This window comes from Pelophylax lessonae, assembly GCF_965119305.1.
Source record: "Pelophylax lessonae genome assembly, chromosome: 5".
Taxonomy (NCBI): domain Eukaryota; kingdom Metazoa; phylum Chordata; class Amphibia; order Anura; family Ranidae; genus Pelophylax; species Pelophylax lessonae.
The window spans coordinates 192,426,509-192,446,804 of record NC_138772.1 but is presented as its reverse complement, the minus strand read 5'-3'; the positions used below and the strand labels follow the sequence as shown (position 1 = coordinate 192,446,804).

General features: G+C 43.2%; 1 protein-coding gene across 4 annotated transcripts in view; it reads right to left on the bottom strand.

Annotated features, from left to right (window-relative positions):
• BBS9 (Bardet-Biedl syndrome 9) overlaps positions 1-20,296 on the bottom strand; it is a 629,867-nt gene that overhangs the window by 607,918 nt on the left and 1,653 nt on the right. For all 4 annotated transcript variants that reach the window (XM_082258749.1, XM_082258751.1, XM_082258748.1 and 1 more), the window contains exon 2: positions 16,600-16,716. The gene's annotated coding sequence lies outside the window, so the exon portion shown is untranslated. The remainder of the gene's footprint in view (positions 1-16,599; positions 16,717-20,296) is intronic.

Genomic DNA, 20,296 nt, shown 5'->3' with positions numbered 1-20,296 from the left:
TATTATGAAATGGTGTTCTTGCTTAGTAAGGTCTTGTGCATTTCAGGCTTAAGAGAAAGTTACTAATCAGCAAGAATATTTGTACCACACACAAAGCAAACTCAGCTAACCAATCAACATGAAGGACTTATAATCAAGATTCTGAAATGCAGCATCAGATTCACAAATTAAAGATAAACTTCAGGAAAAACACTTTATACACATTTGTAATTATTACACAGGAGCCGTTTTACTGGTCAAAAATTTTAGAATTCTGTCCATCCAGTCCTTAGATTTAGACAGCCCTGCTAGGGAGCACAGCCAGGTTAGTATCTGATTTTTGTCTACTGCAGTTACCTGCTCAAGTGCTATGGTTTTGCAAAGAGTAGCCCCGATCCTCCTTTTCTGGGGTCTCCCATCGCTCTAGGTTCCTCCTCTTCTCTATGTACCACCATAGAAAGCCACTTCCTATGGTGGCACACATGCAGGCTCGATCCCAAGCCACGCTCTGCGTGTTCAGTACGGCTCAGGGCCACCCCCAGCTCCCTCATAATTAGATTTGATTGACAGCAGTAGGGAGGGAGGGAGAGCAGCGCCACTGCTCTTGGGCAATGCGCTGGATCGAGATCGGGCTCAGGTAAATATTTGGGGGTCAGGGGGTTTGTGAACTGACAATACACTTTTTTTTTACCTTAATGAAGAAAATGCATAAAGGTAAAAAAAACCTTCAGCCTTTACAACCACTTTACTCATGTTCTCTGTCACTCTGTTTTCTCTTCCTATCAGCATGTTTGATGTCAGCATACGTCCATACAACAGAGCCTGAGTGGCTATCCCTTCCAGTCTTAAAGCTTGTTTGGCTGTACTTCTGGTGATAACAGGAGTGCAATTCGCTCTGCATTCCTATGACCCGTTTTCAGCCGACAGTGGGCTGACATAACAGAGCCTGTCCCGGCTGGGGAAAGATCGTGACCATATGGCCGGAATCCACCCAGGAGCCAGGACCGGCACCTGGTTCAGCCTCTCAGCGGTCCGCTGAGAGCTTGAGCCAGCTGCCCCTGCCCTCTCCACAGCCCGGCGCTCCAGTAAGTGTGGGGGGGGGGGGCAGAGCAGACAGCGGTGCCTGACAGTCACCAGCTCTCTGCTTGCGGAGCACTGAGAACTGAGCCATCGGCGGTCTTTGATCACTGAGTTCTCAGTGTTAGACCCTTATGCTGTCCATACACGTACAGAATTTCGGCCGTTTGCAGACTGAACGATTATTCGTCGGTCGAAAGCGAATTGGCCATTAACTTACAGAATAAACTCTTTTACATAATTGTTTTCATGATCATAATGTTCATAACTGACATTTCAAAGACATGCGCAATACGAGTCAGAATATTATTTTAGTTTCAATTTTTCCATACACGTATAAACTTTAGTTGCAACGATAAAAGTTTTAGCTATGGATCCATCGACATTAGCCGGGCACACGATCAAAATCGTTGGTAAACTTGTGTTCACTAATGGCCCGATTTTCGAACGATCTTTCCTAAAACTACCATTTTCGGCCAAAATTTGGTGCGTGTATGGCCAGCATTAGAGCAGGCATGGGCAGATGCTGCATCCACCTATTCTAAAAAAAAAAAACAAGCAAACAAGCGTCTCTTTACAATATATATTACAATATGTGTTGCTAAGGTTAAATTTAAGTATACCCTAGTTAAAATACTTATTTTAATGAATTAGGAGATAGCTGCATTAATTAGTATGGGTTTGTAGATGCCTGGTGTTCAAGGTTAATGCATTAGAGAAAGAAGGCAAACAGATATGAAACCTGTATGTATAAATTAATGCACATCAACCCATGTTTTATCATTTTAATAAGGCTGCAAGTAAAAAAAAATGCATGTTGGTAAGCCAGAAATCTAGTGTATTCATAACCTCCTTTCTTGACCTGACATCACAAGGCCGGGACAAGGAGTGGGCAGTAGGGACGGCTGCCCTGGGCGTAATAATTTATTGCAGGGATGGGGGCACCCTAACTTTAACCTTTGGCGAAAGGGGGGGGATGCAGCTTGGCATCTTTGCCCTGGGCGCTGGATGACCTTGTCCCGGCATTGCTTCTGCTACTCTGATATCCGAAGCGATGTCAGCCCTGACTAGTTCTCCTATGATGGACTACAGAACCCTTCCTCATCTCTATATCATAAGGAGAGGTGCTCTGTAGTCCATAGAATTTAGGCAGGGCTGATAACACTGTTTGGCATTTCCGTATAGCGCAGGCACAATCAGCTCAAATAGGCGCTTACTGCATTTTTAGGAGGATCTGCAGGTAATTTTTTTTCAGAGTTTTTAAAAAGATAAAACATAAATATATATATAGTCTGAAAGCCAAGTGATTTCCCACAACGACTCATGCCTGGGGGGAAGCAACATTGCCCAAAGTAAAGCTGTCTTTGGGACATACAGCTGCAAGAAAAAGTATGTGAACCCTTTGGAATGATATAGATTTCTGCACAAATTGGTCATAAAATGTGATCTGATCATCATCTAAGTCACAACAATAGACAATCACAGTCTGCTTAAACTAATAACACACAAAGAATGAAATGTTGCAATAAAAGTTTCCACCTGCACTGTGAATGTTTTCATGGCGTGTTCAATAAAAATATGGCAACAATTCATTCTTTGTGTGTTATTAGTTTAAGCAGACTGTGATTGTCTATTGTTGTGACTTAGATGATGATCAGATCACATTTTATGACCAATTTGTGCAGAAATCGATATCATTCCAAAGGGTTCACATACTTTTTCTTGCAGCTGTATATAATATGTTTTTTTTTTTTTTTTTTGTTTTTTTTTTAATTTTGCTTAGACATAAAATTTAGGACTCGCAATATCTGTATTTCTTTAGAAAGCCTCAACTCTGCCTCCAAATACATCTCACCCACACCCGACCTTGTGAGCATTGTCTTTGCACAAGCATTGCCTGAATTCAAGCAATATCAAGGCTTCAGGTAGGAGAAACTGAGAGATCATTTGTGTCAGCAGGCAGTGCTGGAGTGGAAAGGATGAAAGGGATGGAATATAAAGAAGGATTAGGAGCAAAAAACACGAAATGCACAATTCTGCCGTTGTCCAAGGTTATGTAATGCCTTAAAGGAATAATCCTAGAGTTATGCATTATTCATAAACCAGTCACAATTCCACTGGTTGTCATCCGGCAATACACGGCATCTCTGACACTGGGAACACAAATGGTTAAAGCATGTCAGTAATGTCCTTGCATGCAGCGATCGGAATACTCCGGCTACTAGTAGCATAACAGTAATCTACTTAAGGCTGCTCAACATGTCAGCCATCGGAGCAATCCTCTTTACGTTACCTTCTGCTGACAAAATGGGAAGAGACCAGTAAGAAAGATGGCACTTTTAATCACCGAAGACAAAGACACTTCATGTGACACAATCGGTGTTATTTAAAGAAAGAAAAGAATATGAGCAAAAAGTTAAAAATTCATATTCAGCTTGAGTGTTGTACTGCAATACCATTTATCAGATTCTGGCAAAATGGTCACATGGGAAAATATTGCTTCATTTATCAAACAGTAAATATCTTCAGACATTAATACTTACAATTTATTTACCTATGAGATGTTAAAGAGGAAGTAAACTTCCACTGATTATTTGTACCTATAGGTAAGCCTATAATAAGGCTTACCTATAGGTGCTGTAAATATCTCCTAAACATGTACCGTTTAGGAGATATTAACTGTATATGCAGCCGATGACGTCATCGGCACATGCGCTCTGAAGAAACGACCACCCGTGCCGTTTATTCAGAGCCCTGTGCCATGACTGGCGGCTAAGCGCGCATGCATGGGAGTAGCGTCACGCGGCTCCAGCCAGTCACACAGTCGGAGTCCGCGGACCCGTAAGGAAGACGGGTGAAGATGGATGCGGCCTCCAGTGGTGAAGATGAGGGATTTGTTTGTAGGTAAGTTTCACATAATATGCTAGTATGCGATGCATACTAGCACATTATGCCTTTACTTTGCAGGTTATTGTAGGTAATAAAAAAAATAAAAATAAAAAACCACATCGCATTACTTCCTCTTTAAACACATGATTCATAAAGTTTTGGCATAAAGTAAAAAAAAAAAAAAAAAAAAGCTAATTGTGAGCAATGTTAATAAACTCAGCACCCTGCATTCACTATATCTGGTCTCCCACAGTACACAGACCATAGAAATATAATTATTTTAGTAAATATAAACTGCTAAATACCCTTTCTCATCAGCAGTATATAGCAGTCTTGTGACTTCTATCAGTGTCTGGTTAAAGCTTTTCAGGGTGTGTATGTGTTTCAGGGTCCAGTCCCTTTTTTGAGGTTGAAAAATTGGCAGGACCCTATAACACATACGCCTACTCCCCTCTATCCCTAGGCCATACACTATACAATATTATTGTACAATCTCTGTACTATGTCCTTTAGATTTACCAAAACTACAGTGCTTTGAAAAAGTATTCATCCCCCTTGAAATTTTCCACATTTTGTCATGTAACAACCAAAAGCGTAAATGTATTTTATTGGGATTTTAGACCAACACAAAGCGGCACATATTTGTGAAGTGCAAGGAAAATGATAAATGGTTTTCTAAATGTTTTGCAAATAAATATGAGAAAAGTGTGGCATGCATTTGTATTCAGCCCCCCTGAGTCAATACTTTGTAGAACCACCTTTCGCTGCAATTACAGCTGCAAGTCTTTTTGGGTATGTCCCTACCAGTTGTGCACATTCTTCTTTGCAAATTAGCTCAAGCTCTGTCAGATTGGATGGAGAGCATCTGTGAACATCAATTTTCAAATCTTGCCACAGATTATCAATTGGATTTAGGTCTGGACTTTGTCTGGGCCATTCTAACACATGAATATGCTTTGATCTAAACCATTCCATTGTAGCTCTGGCTGTATGTTTAGGGTCGTTGTCCTGCTGGAAGGTGAACCTCGCCCCAGTCTCAAGACTTTTGCAGACTTTAACAGGTTTTCCTCTAAGATTGTTCTGTATTTGGCTCCATCATCTCTGACCAGCTGAAGAAAAGCATCCCCACAACATGATGCTGCCACCACAATGTTTTATGGTGGGGATGTGTTCAGGGTTATGTGCAGTGTTAGTTTTCCGTCACACATAGCGTTTTCCTTTTATGCCAAAAAGTTCAATTATGGTCTCCTCTGACCAGAGAACCTTCTTCCACATGTTTTTGGTGTCCCCCACATGGCTTCTTGCGAACTGCAAACGGGACTTCTTAAGGCTTTCTTTCAACAATGGCTTTCTTCTTGCCACTCTTCCATAAAGGCCAAATTTGTGGAGTGCATAACTAATAGTTGTCCTGTGGACAGATTCTCCCACCTAAGCAATGGATCTCTCCAGTTCCTCCAGAGTTACCATGGGCCTCTTGGCTGAATAATGCTCTCCTTGCCCAGCCTGTCAGTTTAGGTGCACGGCCAAGTCTTGGTAGGTTTTCAGTTGTGCCATACTCTTTCCATTTTTGGATGATGGACTGAACAGTGCTTTGTAAGATGTTCAAAGCTTGTGATATTTTTTTATGACCTAACCCTTCTTTAAACTTCTCCACAACTTTATCCCTGACCTGTCTGGTGTGTTCCTTGGCCTTCATGATGCTGTTTGTTTACTAGGTTTCTCTAACAAACCTCTAAGGCAGTGGTTCTCTTTTCCATCCTGTATATTTCCCTACTTTTGGTAAACCATAACTGTACTGTAGGTGGGTATGTTTGTTTCCATAGAGCCGGTATGCAAGCTTTTGCTGCGTTCAGAAGGTGCATCAATAGGGAGTTCCTGTATTTCTTGACCGAGCTCCTCGTGCCGTGTAGTAAGCATAGCACGGGATCCTCCCGTATTTTAGTCAGCGTTAACTTCTCGGTAAAGCGAGCTACCTCGTCCCAGAAACCCCCCATCGATGCACACGTCCAGAAAATATGCAGCATCGTTCCGCCTTCCTCTCCACATCTCCAACATCTGTCTTGATGTTTTCTATCAATTTTATGTAATTTAGCTGGTACACGGTACCATCTGGTCAAAATTTTGTAGTTAATCTCTTGGTATCTGCTTGCTATCGATGTTTTATGTGTCAGTCTTAGAATTTTATTTACCTGTTTCTGATTTAGAGGTATCTCCAACTCTCTTTCCCATTTTTGTATAAATTTAAGTGGTCTTCCCTCCTGTGATGTCCCCAGAAGCTCGTACAGATAGGATAGAGCATGTGGTATTCTGATCCCTTCCCTGCATAGGGTCTCAAATGGAGTTAGGGGGCGTGGAGTAAATCCCATCCTCTGTATTTGTTTTAAGTAATGTCTGATCTGGTAAGCACTGAACATGTCTAAGTTTCCTTCTGGCCAAGATAGCATTTCTGTTATCGTCGGGGGATCTCTCTGGGTCCAAAAATCACATAATCTGACCCTGCCCCTCTTGATTAGTCCTATAATTTTAGCGTTGGAATTCCCTGGGGGAAAGTTGGTGTTACCTGCCAGGGGTGTCATCGGTGATATTGCTGGTGCCACTAAGCTATGTTTCTGTACCTTATTCATTTCGCTTAATGTCGCTCCGATCGTCGGATGTAAATGTATCTTGTCATCTTTTGGTATAGGCGTCCATGCTGCTAAGATAGTTGTAGAGCACATGATCTCCTTTTCTACTTGCACCCACTGCTTATGTTCCCTGTTGCAATGCCAGTCCAACACTCGCATTAAATGTGCAGCTTTATAATAGCGTATTAGGTCTGGTAGACCCACCCCTCCTCTCACCTTTGGTAATGTTAAGGTCTGTATACCAATTCGTGGGGATTTTCTAGCCCATACAAATGTCCTTAAAGCTGCCCTGATCTGTGTAAAAAACGTCATTGGAATTGCTATCGGGATGGCCTGTATCATGTATAATAGTCTTGGTAAGATGTTCATTTTTACTACGCTACACCTCCCAAACCAAGACAGCACTAGTGTCTGCCATTTTTGTAGATCAGCTTTAATGGATTTTGTCAATGGGATAAAGTTTGTCTCAAATAAATCCCTAGGATCTGCTGTGATATGGATCCCTAAATATACTATTGCTTTATTCTTCCACTGGAATGGAAAAGAGGCTCTCATTTGATTCCACTTATTCCCTGGTATTGACACGTTCAATGCCTCCGACTTAGACACATTCATTTTAAAATACGAGACCTCCCCATACTCTCGGATCGCCCCTAGTATCAGTGGGAGTGTTCTATCAGGATTTGTTATATAGAACAAAAGATCATCTGCATAGGCCGCTACTTTATGCTGTCCCCCACCCATTTGTGCTCCTTCTATTTCAGCATTTTGGCGGATCTTACATAAAAAGGGTTCTAGAGCTAATATAAAAATCAGTGGCGATAGCGGGCAACCTTGTCTGGTCCCGTTTTTTATATGAAAGAAGTTAGAACACCAGCCATTTACTCTCACCGCCGCCGTGGGATTAGAATACATTGACAGAATAGCTGTCCTCATCCATATTCCCAGGCCAAGATGTGACAGGGTGGCACGGATATAATTCCATGCCACCCTGTCAAATGCTTTTTCAGCATCAACTGAGAGGATCATCATCGGGATTCCCCGTGTTCGCATGCCATCTATCACATCGATTGTTCGAGTAGAGTTATCTCTTGCCTCTCTCGTGGGAACAAAACCGACCTGATCGTAGTGGATTAGTTGTGGAATGTAGGGTAGAATTCGATTAGCCAATATTTTGGAAAACAATTTAGTGTCTAAATTCAATAACGATATTGGGCGGTAACTCCCACACGCCGCTGGGTCCTTCCCCTCTTTATGAATCAATGTGATGTATGCTCGCAACGAATCCAGTGGCACTCTCCCTCCCTCCCCAATATAATTCAAATGTTCTAATAAGGGGGTCTTTAGGCTTTCATAAAATTTCTGGTAATATATCAGCGTCAAACCGTCTGGGCCTGGTGCTTTATGTGGCTTTACTTGTGATATTGCCACTTTTAATTCTTCCTCTGTTATTTTCCCCTCTAATGCTAAGATTTGCTCTTCCTTCAGGGTGGGCATATTCGTAGATCTGATATATTTGATCGCCTCATCGAAGCCAGCCTCCCCCCCTCCAGCTGTCTCCGATGAGGCAATGTCATATAACTCTAGATAGAATCTGCTAAATTCTTCCGCTATTTCTGATGGTCCATGTTTCATCTGTCCCCCTCTTGTTTGTATTTGTGTTATTACCGTCCTTCTCTGGGGTCCCCTTAATGCTCTAGCCAACATAGTGCCCGGTTTGTCAGAATATTCGTAATAATGCCTTTTTTGTGACACTATTGCTCGAATAGCCTTCTCAAAAAGTAACTCGTTCAATTTTTCCCTGGCCGCGGTGAGAGGCATCAGCTGTTCCCTCGCCACTGATTTTTTATGACTGGCGCTCAAAACTTCTATCTGTGTCAGCAGCTCAACAATCTTCTCTTCCTTTTCTCGTTTCCGTTTTGCTCCCATTTTGATCAACACTCCCCTGATTACACATTTATGTGCCTCCCATATGCTTGATGGTGTCACTTGTGGTGTTTGATTTTCTTGGAAATACCTCCTCAATTCTGCCTCTATCTCTGTTTTTGTTTCTAATCCTTGTAATAATGATTCGTTCAGTCTCCATGACGGAAGTTTTGTAGGTCCTTCTTCAAAGTCAATTGTAATATCAATTGGAGAGTGATCCGACATGGAGAAAGAACCAATTTGTGTAGCTACCACTTTGTGTAGGTCTCCCCGAGATATTAAAATACGGTCTATTCTAGAATATCTATTATGCACCATAGAAAAGTACGTATAGTTCCTTTCACTAGGATGCATAATGCGCCATGGGTCTACGAGATTGAGGAGTGTAATTTCCCTACTAAGTTTTTTTAGTCTAGCGTATGAGAGATGTGATGTTCCTTGGGAGGTGTCTATGATTGGCTCTGGGGCGTAATTAAAGTCTCCACCCATAATTACCATCCCTTCTTGGAACTCTAATAGGATTGGTGTAATAAGCATTAAGAATGAAATTTGATTATGATTAGGGAAATACACATTTATCAGGGTAATTGTTTTTTCCCCTATCTTGCCCTTGACCATCAGGTATCTTCCCTGTGGGTCGACACGTGTTTCCAGAAATGTCCATGGTATCTCTTTGGCTACAATAATGCTCACCCCCTTCGACTTAGGGATGGGGGTGGGGGCGTGATACGACCAAGGGAAATCTTTGTTCTGTAATTTTGGGGTTGCTTCCTTTTTAAAATACGTTTCCTGGCAGAAAAGTATTTGTGTCCGATTTCGTCTCATATCTGCCAGTAAACGTACTCGTTTTTCGAGTGTAGACAGTCCCCTAACATTCAATGAAGTGATTTTAATTTTCTGCATTTTTATCCCCACGTACTGTCTACGAATCTTATTCCCTTGGTTATACGTACTCCCGTCCCCCCCCCCCCTCCCGCTGTCGTCGTCCCCCTCACACTAAAAGAGGTGCCGTGAGTCCCTGATCGCTCCTTCGGAGGAAAAAAAAAAAAAAAAAAAACTCCCCCCCCCCCCCCCCCTAAGCACCAATTTACTCTCCCTTCCCCCCCTCTCCGCGGATATGCCAGTAAGTCGGGATCCTATGTGGTCAACTTTTGACCATGCGTACCAAGACGCTACCTATTTGGGTGTGCGATCCAGGGATTCGCACCGTGAGGAGGACCAAATCAGTTGTCAAAAATAACTGTTTCTCTTCATGTGTTTACACACTAACAACCAAAAAAAAAAAAAAATGGTAGAAAAATCCACAAATAAAGACACAAAAAGTAAAACACATTAATCTCAGCGGGTCCGTGCACCCGGGGCATCCGCCCTTCACCAGAGATGCCTTGGGGGTCCCCATATATTATTCCCTACCGATCTGCCTCCATACATGCTTCAATCTATCGGTGTCCCTGAACTTGCTCATTGTTTAAGAGGCTATCCTTATCTTACCCTCCAAAGCCCTCACCGGTACTTGGTATCTAAACCATCCTCCTACCATTATCCCTCCCTCCTATTACTCACTAACCACCTATATTCCCTTCATCTCCTATTCTAAACCCCCTACTCAACTTGCTATCACTATTTGTCTCTCTCCTGTTGGTTCGTTACACTCTAAACCCTTTCCTTCTCAACCAGGGCTAGGCTCACTCCGTGCTTGTATCAAAAGGAAATCCTTATGACTTCTCCATTAGAAGCCCTTGCTCTGCTCACATAATAATATCAAAAAGAAGAAGTCAGGATTCCTCCCTTACTCCTAGGATCAGTATCTTCCCTCACCCTCACTGATCACCTCCCCGCTGATATAAAAAGTCCAAGATCTAAACAAGCAAAAAAGAAAAACCACAGAAGATAAGAACATTTACTGCTTGGCATCATCCAACTGTAATCATGTCACTGTTCCTGTAAAGTGATTCCTGGGCCTCTCTTAATCACTTGGGGGTCAAGCCAATCAGGAACTTGCACCGGCTGTGACCCCAAAAAAGCAAACAGTCCCGGTAGTTGATCAGGCCATCGTAGTGTAAAAAGCAATTCCCCTTTCGTAACCTTGAGATGAAAAGGGTGACCCCAGTGATAGGTAGCCCCCGCTTTCTGAATTTCTTCCAGTAAAGGTTTAACTACTGCACGCATTCTGAGAGTGTTCCTGGATAGATCTGGTAGGAGACGAATCATAGAACCTTCATATTCAAATGGGCCCCTATCCCATGCTTTCTTCATTATTTTTTCTTTTAGTGCGAAGAAATGGATCCTAGCTAAGACGTCTCGTGGGTAGCCTTCCCCCATACTCCGCGGGGCCCTTACTCTATGGACCCTGTCTATCTCAATTGGCTCCAATTGAGATCTATCCAGAAGTCCATTGAAAATGCCTGTTATCTTGTCTGACAGTTCCGGCCCTTTTATCGTCTCAGGTAACCCCCTAAGACGTATATTATTGCGTCGATTTCTATTCTCGCCGTCGTCTTGCTGCAGCTGGATCACACTTAGCTGTTTGGATAATAGTTTCTGCTGCACCTCTATACTTTCAACTTTCTCTATAATCTGGGTATGCTCTTTTTCAACTCCATCTATTCTAGTGTCCATTGTCTGCATTTGGCCCTTCAAGGAGTTAATTTCAGTGGTGAGTGAGCTTACTATGGAGGCTGCAATAGTTGACAGATCTTGTTTTGTTGGCATACTGGCAAATAGCTCCTTCCATTCCAAAGTCTGTGCGGGCGTACTTTGCTGGGGGGATTCTTGTGGGGTTAGATGCTCATCACTTGGAGAGACAATCTGCTCCAGTTTGTCCTCCATTTGCTGGGCTTGTGTCTCTTTACTATTATTACTGCTTTTACTGTCCTTCTTTACTCCTGTATTTCCAGAAGCCCCTGGTCTTGTTGGTGCCATTCTGGACGGTTCCTCCACTCTCCCACTTTGTGCACCCCTGAGAAAGTAAACAGAGATGTCCGCCCTCCTGCCAGATCTTCTTATATTCTGGGGTTCATTTCTCTGCATGGAGGATATGGGGGATGGGAACTTAGCTGCTAGTTGACATTGAGACTTCTTCACCACTAGCCCACCAGCCGCTAATTAGATATATCCGTGATTCTGCCCTTCAGTCTCTATCCCCCCAGTATAACATAGTACACAGCCCCCCCCCGAGTGTAACCACAGTTTATACAGATTTTTCACTCACCAGGGCCGTTGCTGCACTTTCTCTATGCTCAGGTTCAATCCCTGTACTCCCGCAGTGTCGGTTTGGCTGTTTCCCACCTGCCTCCACATTAGTATGGGTACACTGATATCCGTCCTGTTTGACTCAGTATATTTCTTGGGACCGGTCTGGGCCCCTGTATTTCCGTAGTCTCAGCGTGGTTCTGTCCTCTCCGGGTCTCGGTACCTATGTTGGGCACCTCAGCGACCCTCTGTTCTCCCCGGGTCTATGACCCAGTATGCGGGAGTCCTGGCGTTGCTCTGTTCTCCCCGGGTCCGGGTCCCTGTGTAGTGAAGTCTGGGCTCCGCTCTGGAGTCCACGCCGGTCTCAGAAGACTGCCGCTCTCGGAGGAATCTGTTACCGCCTCGTGCACTCGCTTCCGGCGTCTGAGGGGGGAGGATGCTGCTGCTCGCTGCAATGGGCGGATGCCTGCTTACGGGTGTCGGACCTCTATTGTGAGCCTCCTCACGGCTTCATCCTCTTGCCACACCCTGTGTTCGCACCGCTGGCAGTGGTTCTCAACTCCAGTCCTCGGGACCCACTAACAGGCCAGGTTTGCAAAATAACTAAATTACATCACAGGTGATCTCATTTGCTGCTCAGTGATTGCAGTATTCTAGTCTGCATCTCCCCAAGGTAAGACTTAAAATCTGGCCTGTTAGTGGGTCCCGAGGACTGGAATTGAGAACCACTGCTCTAAGGGCTTCACAAAACAGCTGTATTTATACTGAGATTAAATTACACACAGATGTACTCTATCTACTAATTAGGTGACTTCTGAAGGCAATTGGTTCCACTAGATTTTAGTTAGGGGTATCAGAGTAAAGGAGTCTGAATACAAATGCACGCCACACTTTTTACATATTTATTTGTACAAAACGTTAAAACTATTTATAATTTTCCTTCCACTTCACAGTTATGTGTCAATTTGTGTTGGTCTATTACATAAAATCCCAATAAAATACATTTACGTTTTTGGTGGTAACATGACAAAATGTGGAATATTTTAAGGGGGGTGAATACTTTTTCAAGGCACTGTATATGATAGTCACTCTGTATCCAATCAGGTAGGCCCTTGCAATACATTGTCAATGGCAGACCTAAAGGAGATTGTACAGTGTATGGTAAGCTTTACAGGCTTCCAGGGACACACTTCTCCTGTTTTCAATACTACATCTTGGCTCCACATAGGCTGTTGTCTGATTGCTCAGCTACTGCACACTCTGCCAAATGAACAATCTATGCAAAATAAAGGAAATGCAGATAAAAAAAAACTGGCTGTGTATTTACAGAGAACTGTAATCGCTGATTGCATTGGAAAATAATGAACCTGCAGAGGTGGGTGGAAGCGATCTCCTGGAAGTGGAAAGGCAGGTGCAGGGTGTGTGTTTATGAGGTCAGTTAGTGAACTACTTCCTGTGTCTTTTCTAATGGTTTTTCCAACCTAAGGGCCATCCAGGAAGTAATGGAGGAGTTTTTTATACAACAAATTGGATGCTGAGGTAAATCCTGATCTAGGAAAAATTAAAAGCTTTTTCTTTTCTGCAAAAGAGGTACATTAATGCTATATTGGTACACAGGGAAGCTGGAATTTAGAAAAAAAAATGGTGAACTTAGCCTTTAAAAGAGACCTGGTCAGTGGTCTCCAAACTGCAGCCCTATGGCCGGATTCGGCCCTTTGCTTGCATTCATATGGTCCTTGAGGCATTATTTCTTCCACGGATACCAACAATGGGGCATAATTCCTTCCACTAACACCAATGATGGGGCATAATTCTGCCAACTGACAACAAAAATGGGGCATTATTTCTCCCCCTAATACCAAAGATCAAGCATTGTTTACTCTCACTGGGCACAGTCCGGCCCTCCTAAAGTCTAAAGTCTAAAGCACAATAAACAGGTATTTTCTTTAGACAGTTGGGAGAACCCTGTTCTAGGGTTTAAAAGGCTAAGGGCTCTTTCACACCCTCCGTCCTTTGGACGGAGTCCGTTTTTCTCAGCGGGGGATCGAGCCGCCGATCCCCCGCTGAGCAGCAGGAGGACAGCTGTGTCTCCGTGCTGTGTGCGGAGACACAGCTGACAGTTCCCCATGCATCTCTATGGGGGAAATCGGATGTCAACGGACCGTCAGTCCGTTCTCACCCGATCCCATCCGATCCGCTGGACGGATGGAAAATAGGGTTTCCATCCATCCAGATTTGACAGATCGGATCGGGTCGGATGTCAGCAGACATGTCTCCGCTTACATCCGATGCCCCATAGGAATACATGGGGGGACCGTTCAGATCCGCCAAAAAAACGGACAGACGGATCTGAACGGTCCGCCTGTGTGAAAGGGGCCTAAGTGAGCTTTCATAATGTATCCAATTTTCCACTGTACCCTTACGGCATAAATGTCCTCAGTAGCAATACACATTCTCACTGCATGGCCTGCCCAGGTTTTGGCAGCATTGTAATCTCTTGCTGTGCATGTGCAGGGCCGAGTCACAGAGAGTTATGGAGGTCTCTCTGGAGAACTCCAAAGACATACTGGTAGGTTAATTGGCTCCTGTCTAAATTGGCCTTAGTATGTGAGGTGAGGTAGAGACTTCCATTTTGATGGAAAAATACTAGATGTAAAGTGCTACATAAATTATCAGCATTATAAAACTACCTGTAATAAAAAATAAATAACCACCTATGTCCATTGCCGCACACTCCTGATTGGCTTTCAGTTTGGCCCTTCCATCTTCTAATCTAGGTACTTCTGTGCAGAGGGTTATATCTCGAGGTTGATATCAAGACGAATTCAGATGCTAACCCCATTATATAAACACAGAAAATGTATGGTTAGTAAATAGATAACTACATTAACTGATTTCCATAGGGGCGGGTGGTGGGCTTTTACCGCAATTACCAAAAAGCATACACGTGCATTCAAGGGAAACCAACCCCCCCATTACTTTTTTGCTGTGTTACTTACAAAAACATACATGCCCAGTGGTGTTCTGTAGGGATTCAGTGCTCTGCTGCTTTACTCCAGGTCCTGCACTGAAATCGTATTCTCTGAAGTCATTGGGAGCCAGCTGACTCTTCCTGGTTCTTACAACCAGCCCCCGGATAATGTGCATGCTGCAGAACATCATCAGCAGGAGCTAGGAAGAGATAGCTGGCCCTCTCATGATGAGTTGTGGCATATGTTAAGTGGAATACCCTGAGGCATCCTGGGATGCATGATGTTGGCCCACAACAAGGCTGTAGGCTACTGCATACATCATTCTTGCCAAAACAAAATCCATTGAGGGTTCCCAAAAATATGTAAAAAAGCCCAATTCTGAGAGAGGAGGTAAGAAGTAGGGGTAAGTGAACAGGAAGTTGGTGGGGAGAGTGAAGGTCTGTATGCCACACTAACCTCACAGTGCCCTCTTCCAACAGTGACAGGTCCAACCTCCAGTAGTTGCTCTCTCCAAAACCGTCATCTCCCCTGCAGTTCCTTCCTGATCCTGTGACTATCTTTTTTTTGCCACCAGACAACCACTTACAATGTAATTCCTGCATATCCGCACTTGGCTCCATTCTCTGCATGCCAAGAATGAGCCAGGATGTACACTGCATGTGTCGTGCAACGAACAAAGAAAAAGAGCAAAGGTTTTTCGCAAAAGCATATTTGTAAGACCTTTGTGCCACAAAACTCTAGCACCCTGCAATTTCTCACAGTTGGGCTTTAGTTTCACGTTAGCCATTTGCCTACTGTACACTTTCACCCCCTTTCTGATTAGGCCAATTTTCAACTTTCAGAGCTCTCACACTTTGAATGACAATTGCGCGGTCATGCTACACTGTGAAATTATGAAATTTTTATAATTTATCATATATTTATCATATCATTTATCATATATTTTTTTCCACACAAATAGAGCTTTCTTTTGGTGGTATTTAACTACCACTGGATTTTTTGCTAAACAAACGTACAAAGACCGTAAATTTAAAAAAATAAAAAAAAATAACATAGTTTGTTAAAAAATTTTGCAAACAGGTAATTTTCCTCCTTTACTGATGTGCGCTGATAGGCTGTACTAATGGGCACTGATGAGGCGGCACTGGTGGGCACTGATAAGGAGGCAGCACTGACATGCAATGATTGGCTATGATTGGTAGCACTGGTGGGCACTGTTGGGACTGCACTGATAATCAGGACCCCGATAACCAGTGCCCTTATTATGAGTGTAGATGTCCCTTTTACACAAGCCATTTCGGCTCTCCACCCTCCTCCTCACGCTGTCAGCATGAGGAAAGGAATGCCGATAACTGGGTTGTGTTTACACCATGATCAGCTGTCATTGGACACAGCTGATCATGTGGTAAAGGGCCGCTGTGATTGGTCCTTTAGCCCGATCTGTGATCAACTGTGTCCTAATGATACAGCGATCACAGAGCATGCCGCCTACAATGTGGAGAGCTCTGAGAGCTGATTGGAGGGGAGGGACACACCACCTTCACACAGCTTACAAGAACAGAGCTGAGGCTGTCAATCACAGGTTGTGTGCTGGAACTCCCCCTTTTCACCTTTTTTCTCTTGGTGTGTGCTGGAACTCCCCCCTTTTCACCTTTTTTTTCTCTTGGTGTCAGGAAAACTTGTCAGAAGTGATTCATGTAGACAGCAAAGGAACAAAGCAGAAGACAAAAACCACACTTAGTGTTCTGGATTGAGACAAGTACTCACTATAGAGGTATATGCTTTGTTCATATTTCATGTCTGATGTTTACAACCACTTTAATCTGTGGGGTGTTTATTTGTGTCAAAAAATACAACTGGACCATTTTTAAGCAATAGCATTTCAAAGACTGAGAAGAATGAGCCTAAACCATGAATGATCAAAATTTAGAGGCACTTACCACTGCTAATAAGAATGACGCAGAACAAGTAGTATTTCTGTGGCACTTGGATATTGCAGGAAAAAATGGATTATGCAAAACCCGTCATTGAGCTCTCAGTACGTATCCAAGATATTTCTAAACAAAAGACAAGGAAACAATATTATTACACAAACAGATATAAACATAGATATTAGAAACATATGCTATACAAGTAATCATTCAATAACTGTAGATGAAGGGACAAGATTGTGTGTGCAAATAGGCTGAGACAGAACATGCTGATAGGAGGAGAGACCAAAAATAGATGACCTCATCAGTTTCCTACTGCTCGATCACTGTCCAATCAGCAGGCTGGGAGTGGATAAAGGCCACACAGAGCCAGCTGCCGGTCAGGAATCTGGGTGGATCCCGACATCCTCCTTGGGATCCTTCCAGAGACTAGAGCTCGACTGTGACATCGGCTGACAGTAGACTTTAGCCCGATGTCAGGCTAAAGTCAAAGTATGGCTTTTAACAAGCTTTTACCATACTTCTCTTTTCAGTTCTATTGGCTGCAAAAAAAACAATGACTTGAACTAGCTTGATTGGAAACAAGGTATTTTGCTTTGTCTTAAGGTGGGACTGTGCTGAGAAAAGCTGTCCGGGGCAGTCCCACAGCCCCTGGTGTGAATGGGTCCTAAGGTTAGGTTCACACCGGCTACTGAGGGGTGCAGTGAGTTAAAAAAACACATAGTACCGACAAATAATTCAGCAGTTTACATACAAATTGTACATTCACATCAGTCCCTACCCTAAAGTAGCTTACAATCTAGGGTCCCTAACTTACATTCATACATACACATACTAAGGCCAATTTAAATAGGAGCCAATTAACCTACTAGCATGTCTTTGGAGTGTGGGAGGAAACCGGAGTACCCAGAGGAAACCCACACAGGCGCAGGTAGAACTCCCGACATGTAGTGCTGTGGTTGGAATTTGATTTGATGAGCCACGTGCTGCCAAGCAGATCTGCTAACCCACATGCGTCTAACACAAGACCCTCCAGACCATTTCATGTGGCCCTCGCACCCAAGGCTTTTTTTTAGCTGAAAGCGGTGGAACCCTGCACACTGTGCATAGCACATCCCTAAACCAGTGTTTGTCAACCCTTTAAAACTATAGACAATCTGAAGGCGCTCTTTAAAATTATGGACAGTCTCGAGGCACCCCCATTCTAAAATGTAAAAAACTATTCTAACAGTTATACATAATGCAACAACATCCACACATTGGACACCCAACATTAGAGGTGATTTTTTTCTTCCTAAGCAAATACACTTTTGCACACTGGTACTGACTAGTATTCCAATGTTTCTCTTCTCTCTGAATTTCTCTCCATCGGTCAGCTAATGTAAACCCAGTGCTGAGGGCAAGAGGCAGAGGAGGGTCAAACAAGGATGCTGTGAAAGCGACAGACATCCTCCTTATCAACTGATGACATCACTGGTTGTGAGGATGCCAGGGTCTAGAAAGTCGTAGTGCATAATGAAAACCTGTGGCTTTGTGTAACTAAAAGGCAAGCTTCATCCACCTGATGGCTTGTATACAATTTTTGATAACGTTTTAGGCATTTTCCAAGGCACCCATAAAGAAGCTTTAAGGCACCCTGGTTAAAAAAGACTGCCCTAAACCCTGCATTCTGTAAGTAGCGCACCTCTGAACTCTTCACTCTGTACATAGCACACCCCTGAAACTGCCCTCTGTACATAGGGCATCCCTGAAACTGTACTATGTACATAGGGTACCCCTTAACTCCACACATAACACACTCCTGGTATTTATTGCCCCTTTAAGATCCTCCTACTTTTAGTGCAATTTGGCCACACCAACCGCTCGATGCATTTCGTTGGGGAAACGTAAGGGCTCATGCACACTGCAGCTCAAAAAAAAATGCTTTTACAGGCATTTGAGCTTTTATTTCTCTACCTAAAAACTTGAAGCTTGTGTTTTTTGTGCTCTTTTGAGCGTTTTTTTGAGCTTCTTTGTTTTCACAAACCCTTCCCTAAGCTTGTTTAATTTGTGGTTTTCCAAGCTTTTTCAATCAATTTTGTGCATTTAGGCGTCTTTTCTGCTCAAAATGCTCCTCTCAAAAATGTGAGTTTGGTGGGGTTTTTTTTCTGTATGTAAGAGCACATGCCTGTAAACTCTTGAAAGAGCCATAGTGTGCATGGACACATTGGCTAACATGGAGGGGAGTTTCCAGGCAGAACAAAATTAGAGCTCAAAAGCCTGTAGGAGCCGCTTTTTTTTTGAGATGCAGTGTACATGAGCCCTAACTGAGTTCCTGCACCTAATCTCTGAGATAAAAAGCCTTACAGATACAGCCTTTGAGGGCAACCATAATGCTGATGCAACCCGCAATGAAATTGAGTTTGACACCCCTGTGCTAAAAATAAAATGAAAAGAGAAGGGTTGGGACTTTAACCACTTTAGAACCGCTCACAGTAATACTACTGCGGCAGAGTGGTTCGTTATCGTCCAGCGACGTAGTATTAACGTCGTTAGACACTCCCCCTTCTGGGCGGCGCTTGCGCGCCGCCGGAGGCTCGCTCCCGCTGTTTTCATTCACAGCGGGAGTCGGGCCAGGGGAGGAGCAGCGGCGATTGCCGCTGCTCTTACCCGATCGTTGGGGATCGAGTCTGGAGATCCGCCCGCTGTGTGTAAACACAGCGGGCGGATCTCCATAGTGACAGGGAGTGACAGATCGGACTGTTCAGCATAGCTGGACATCCGATCTGTCCATGACTCACACAGTCACCTCCCCCCCTACACGTCAGTAAGCACCAGGCATACATTAACCCCTCCCTCTCCAATAAAATTAACCCCTTCCCTGCCAGTGTAATTTTTACAGTAACAGTGCATATGTATAGCACTGATTACTGTAGCAATGTCACTGGTACCCCCAAAAGTGTCAAAAATGTCAGTCAAGGGTCCGATCTGTCCGCCGCAATGTCGCAGTCCCGCAAAAAAAAATCGCAGATCGCCGCCATTACGCGTTAAAAAAAACCACCAAAAATGACAGAAATCTTTCCCTTTGTTAGTAAACGCAATAACTTTTGCGCAAACCAATCAAAATACGCTTATTGCAATTTTTTTTACCAAACATATGTAGCATAAAACAAATTGGCCAAAATTTTTTAAAAAAATTGGTTTTTACATCTTTTTTGGGGGGAATTTCATATAAAAAAATGTTAAAAATATTGTTATTTTTTCAAAATAAACGCTCTTTTTTTGTTTATAGCGCAAAAAGTAAAAATCGCACAGGTGATCAAATACCACCAAAAGAAAGCTCTGTTTGTGGGGAAAAAAGGACGTAAATTTCGTTTGGGTACGGCGTCGCACGACCGCGCAATTGTCAGTTGAAGTCGCACAGCGCCGAATCGCAAAAAGTGGCCTGGACGGAAGACAGCAAAATCCTCTGGTGGTAAAGTGGTTAAATGAGATGCGTAGCCACCAGTGGATATTGCATAGGTATCTTTAATTAATTATGATAGTGTTACTAATTCATGTATATACACAGATGAAAAACTGAAATGATTGCGTGTAAAAAATTATAATGTTGAGAGCAATTGAATGAAAAAACTCATCAACACAAAAAAAATTGCATGATAAAATCTTTATTCCAAATAAAATTGTAGACAAGATGTATGACTAGACCAATAGGTGCTTAGCATAT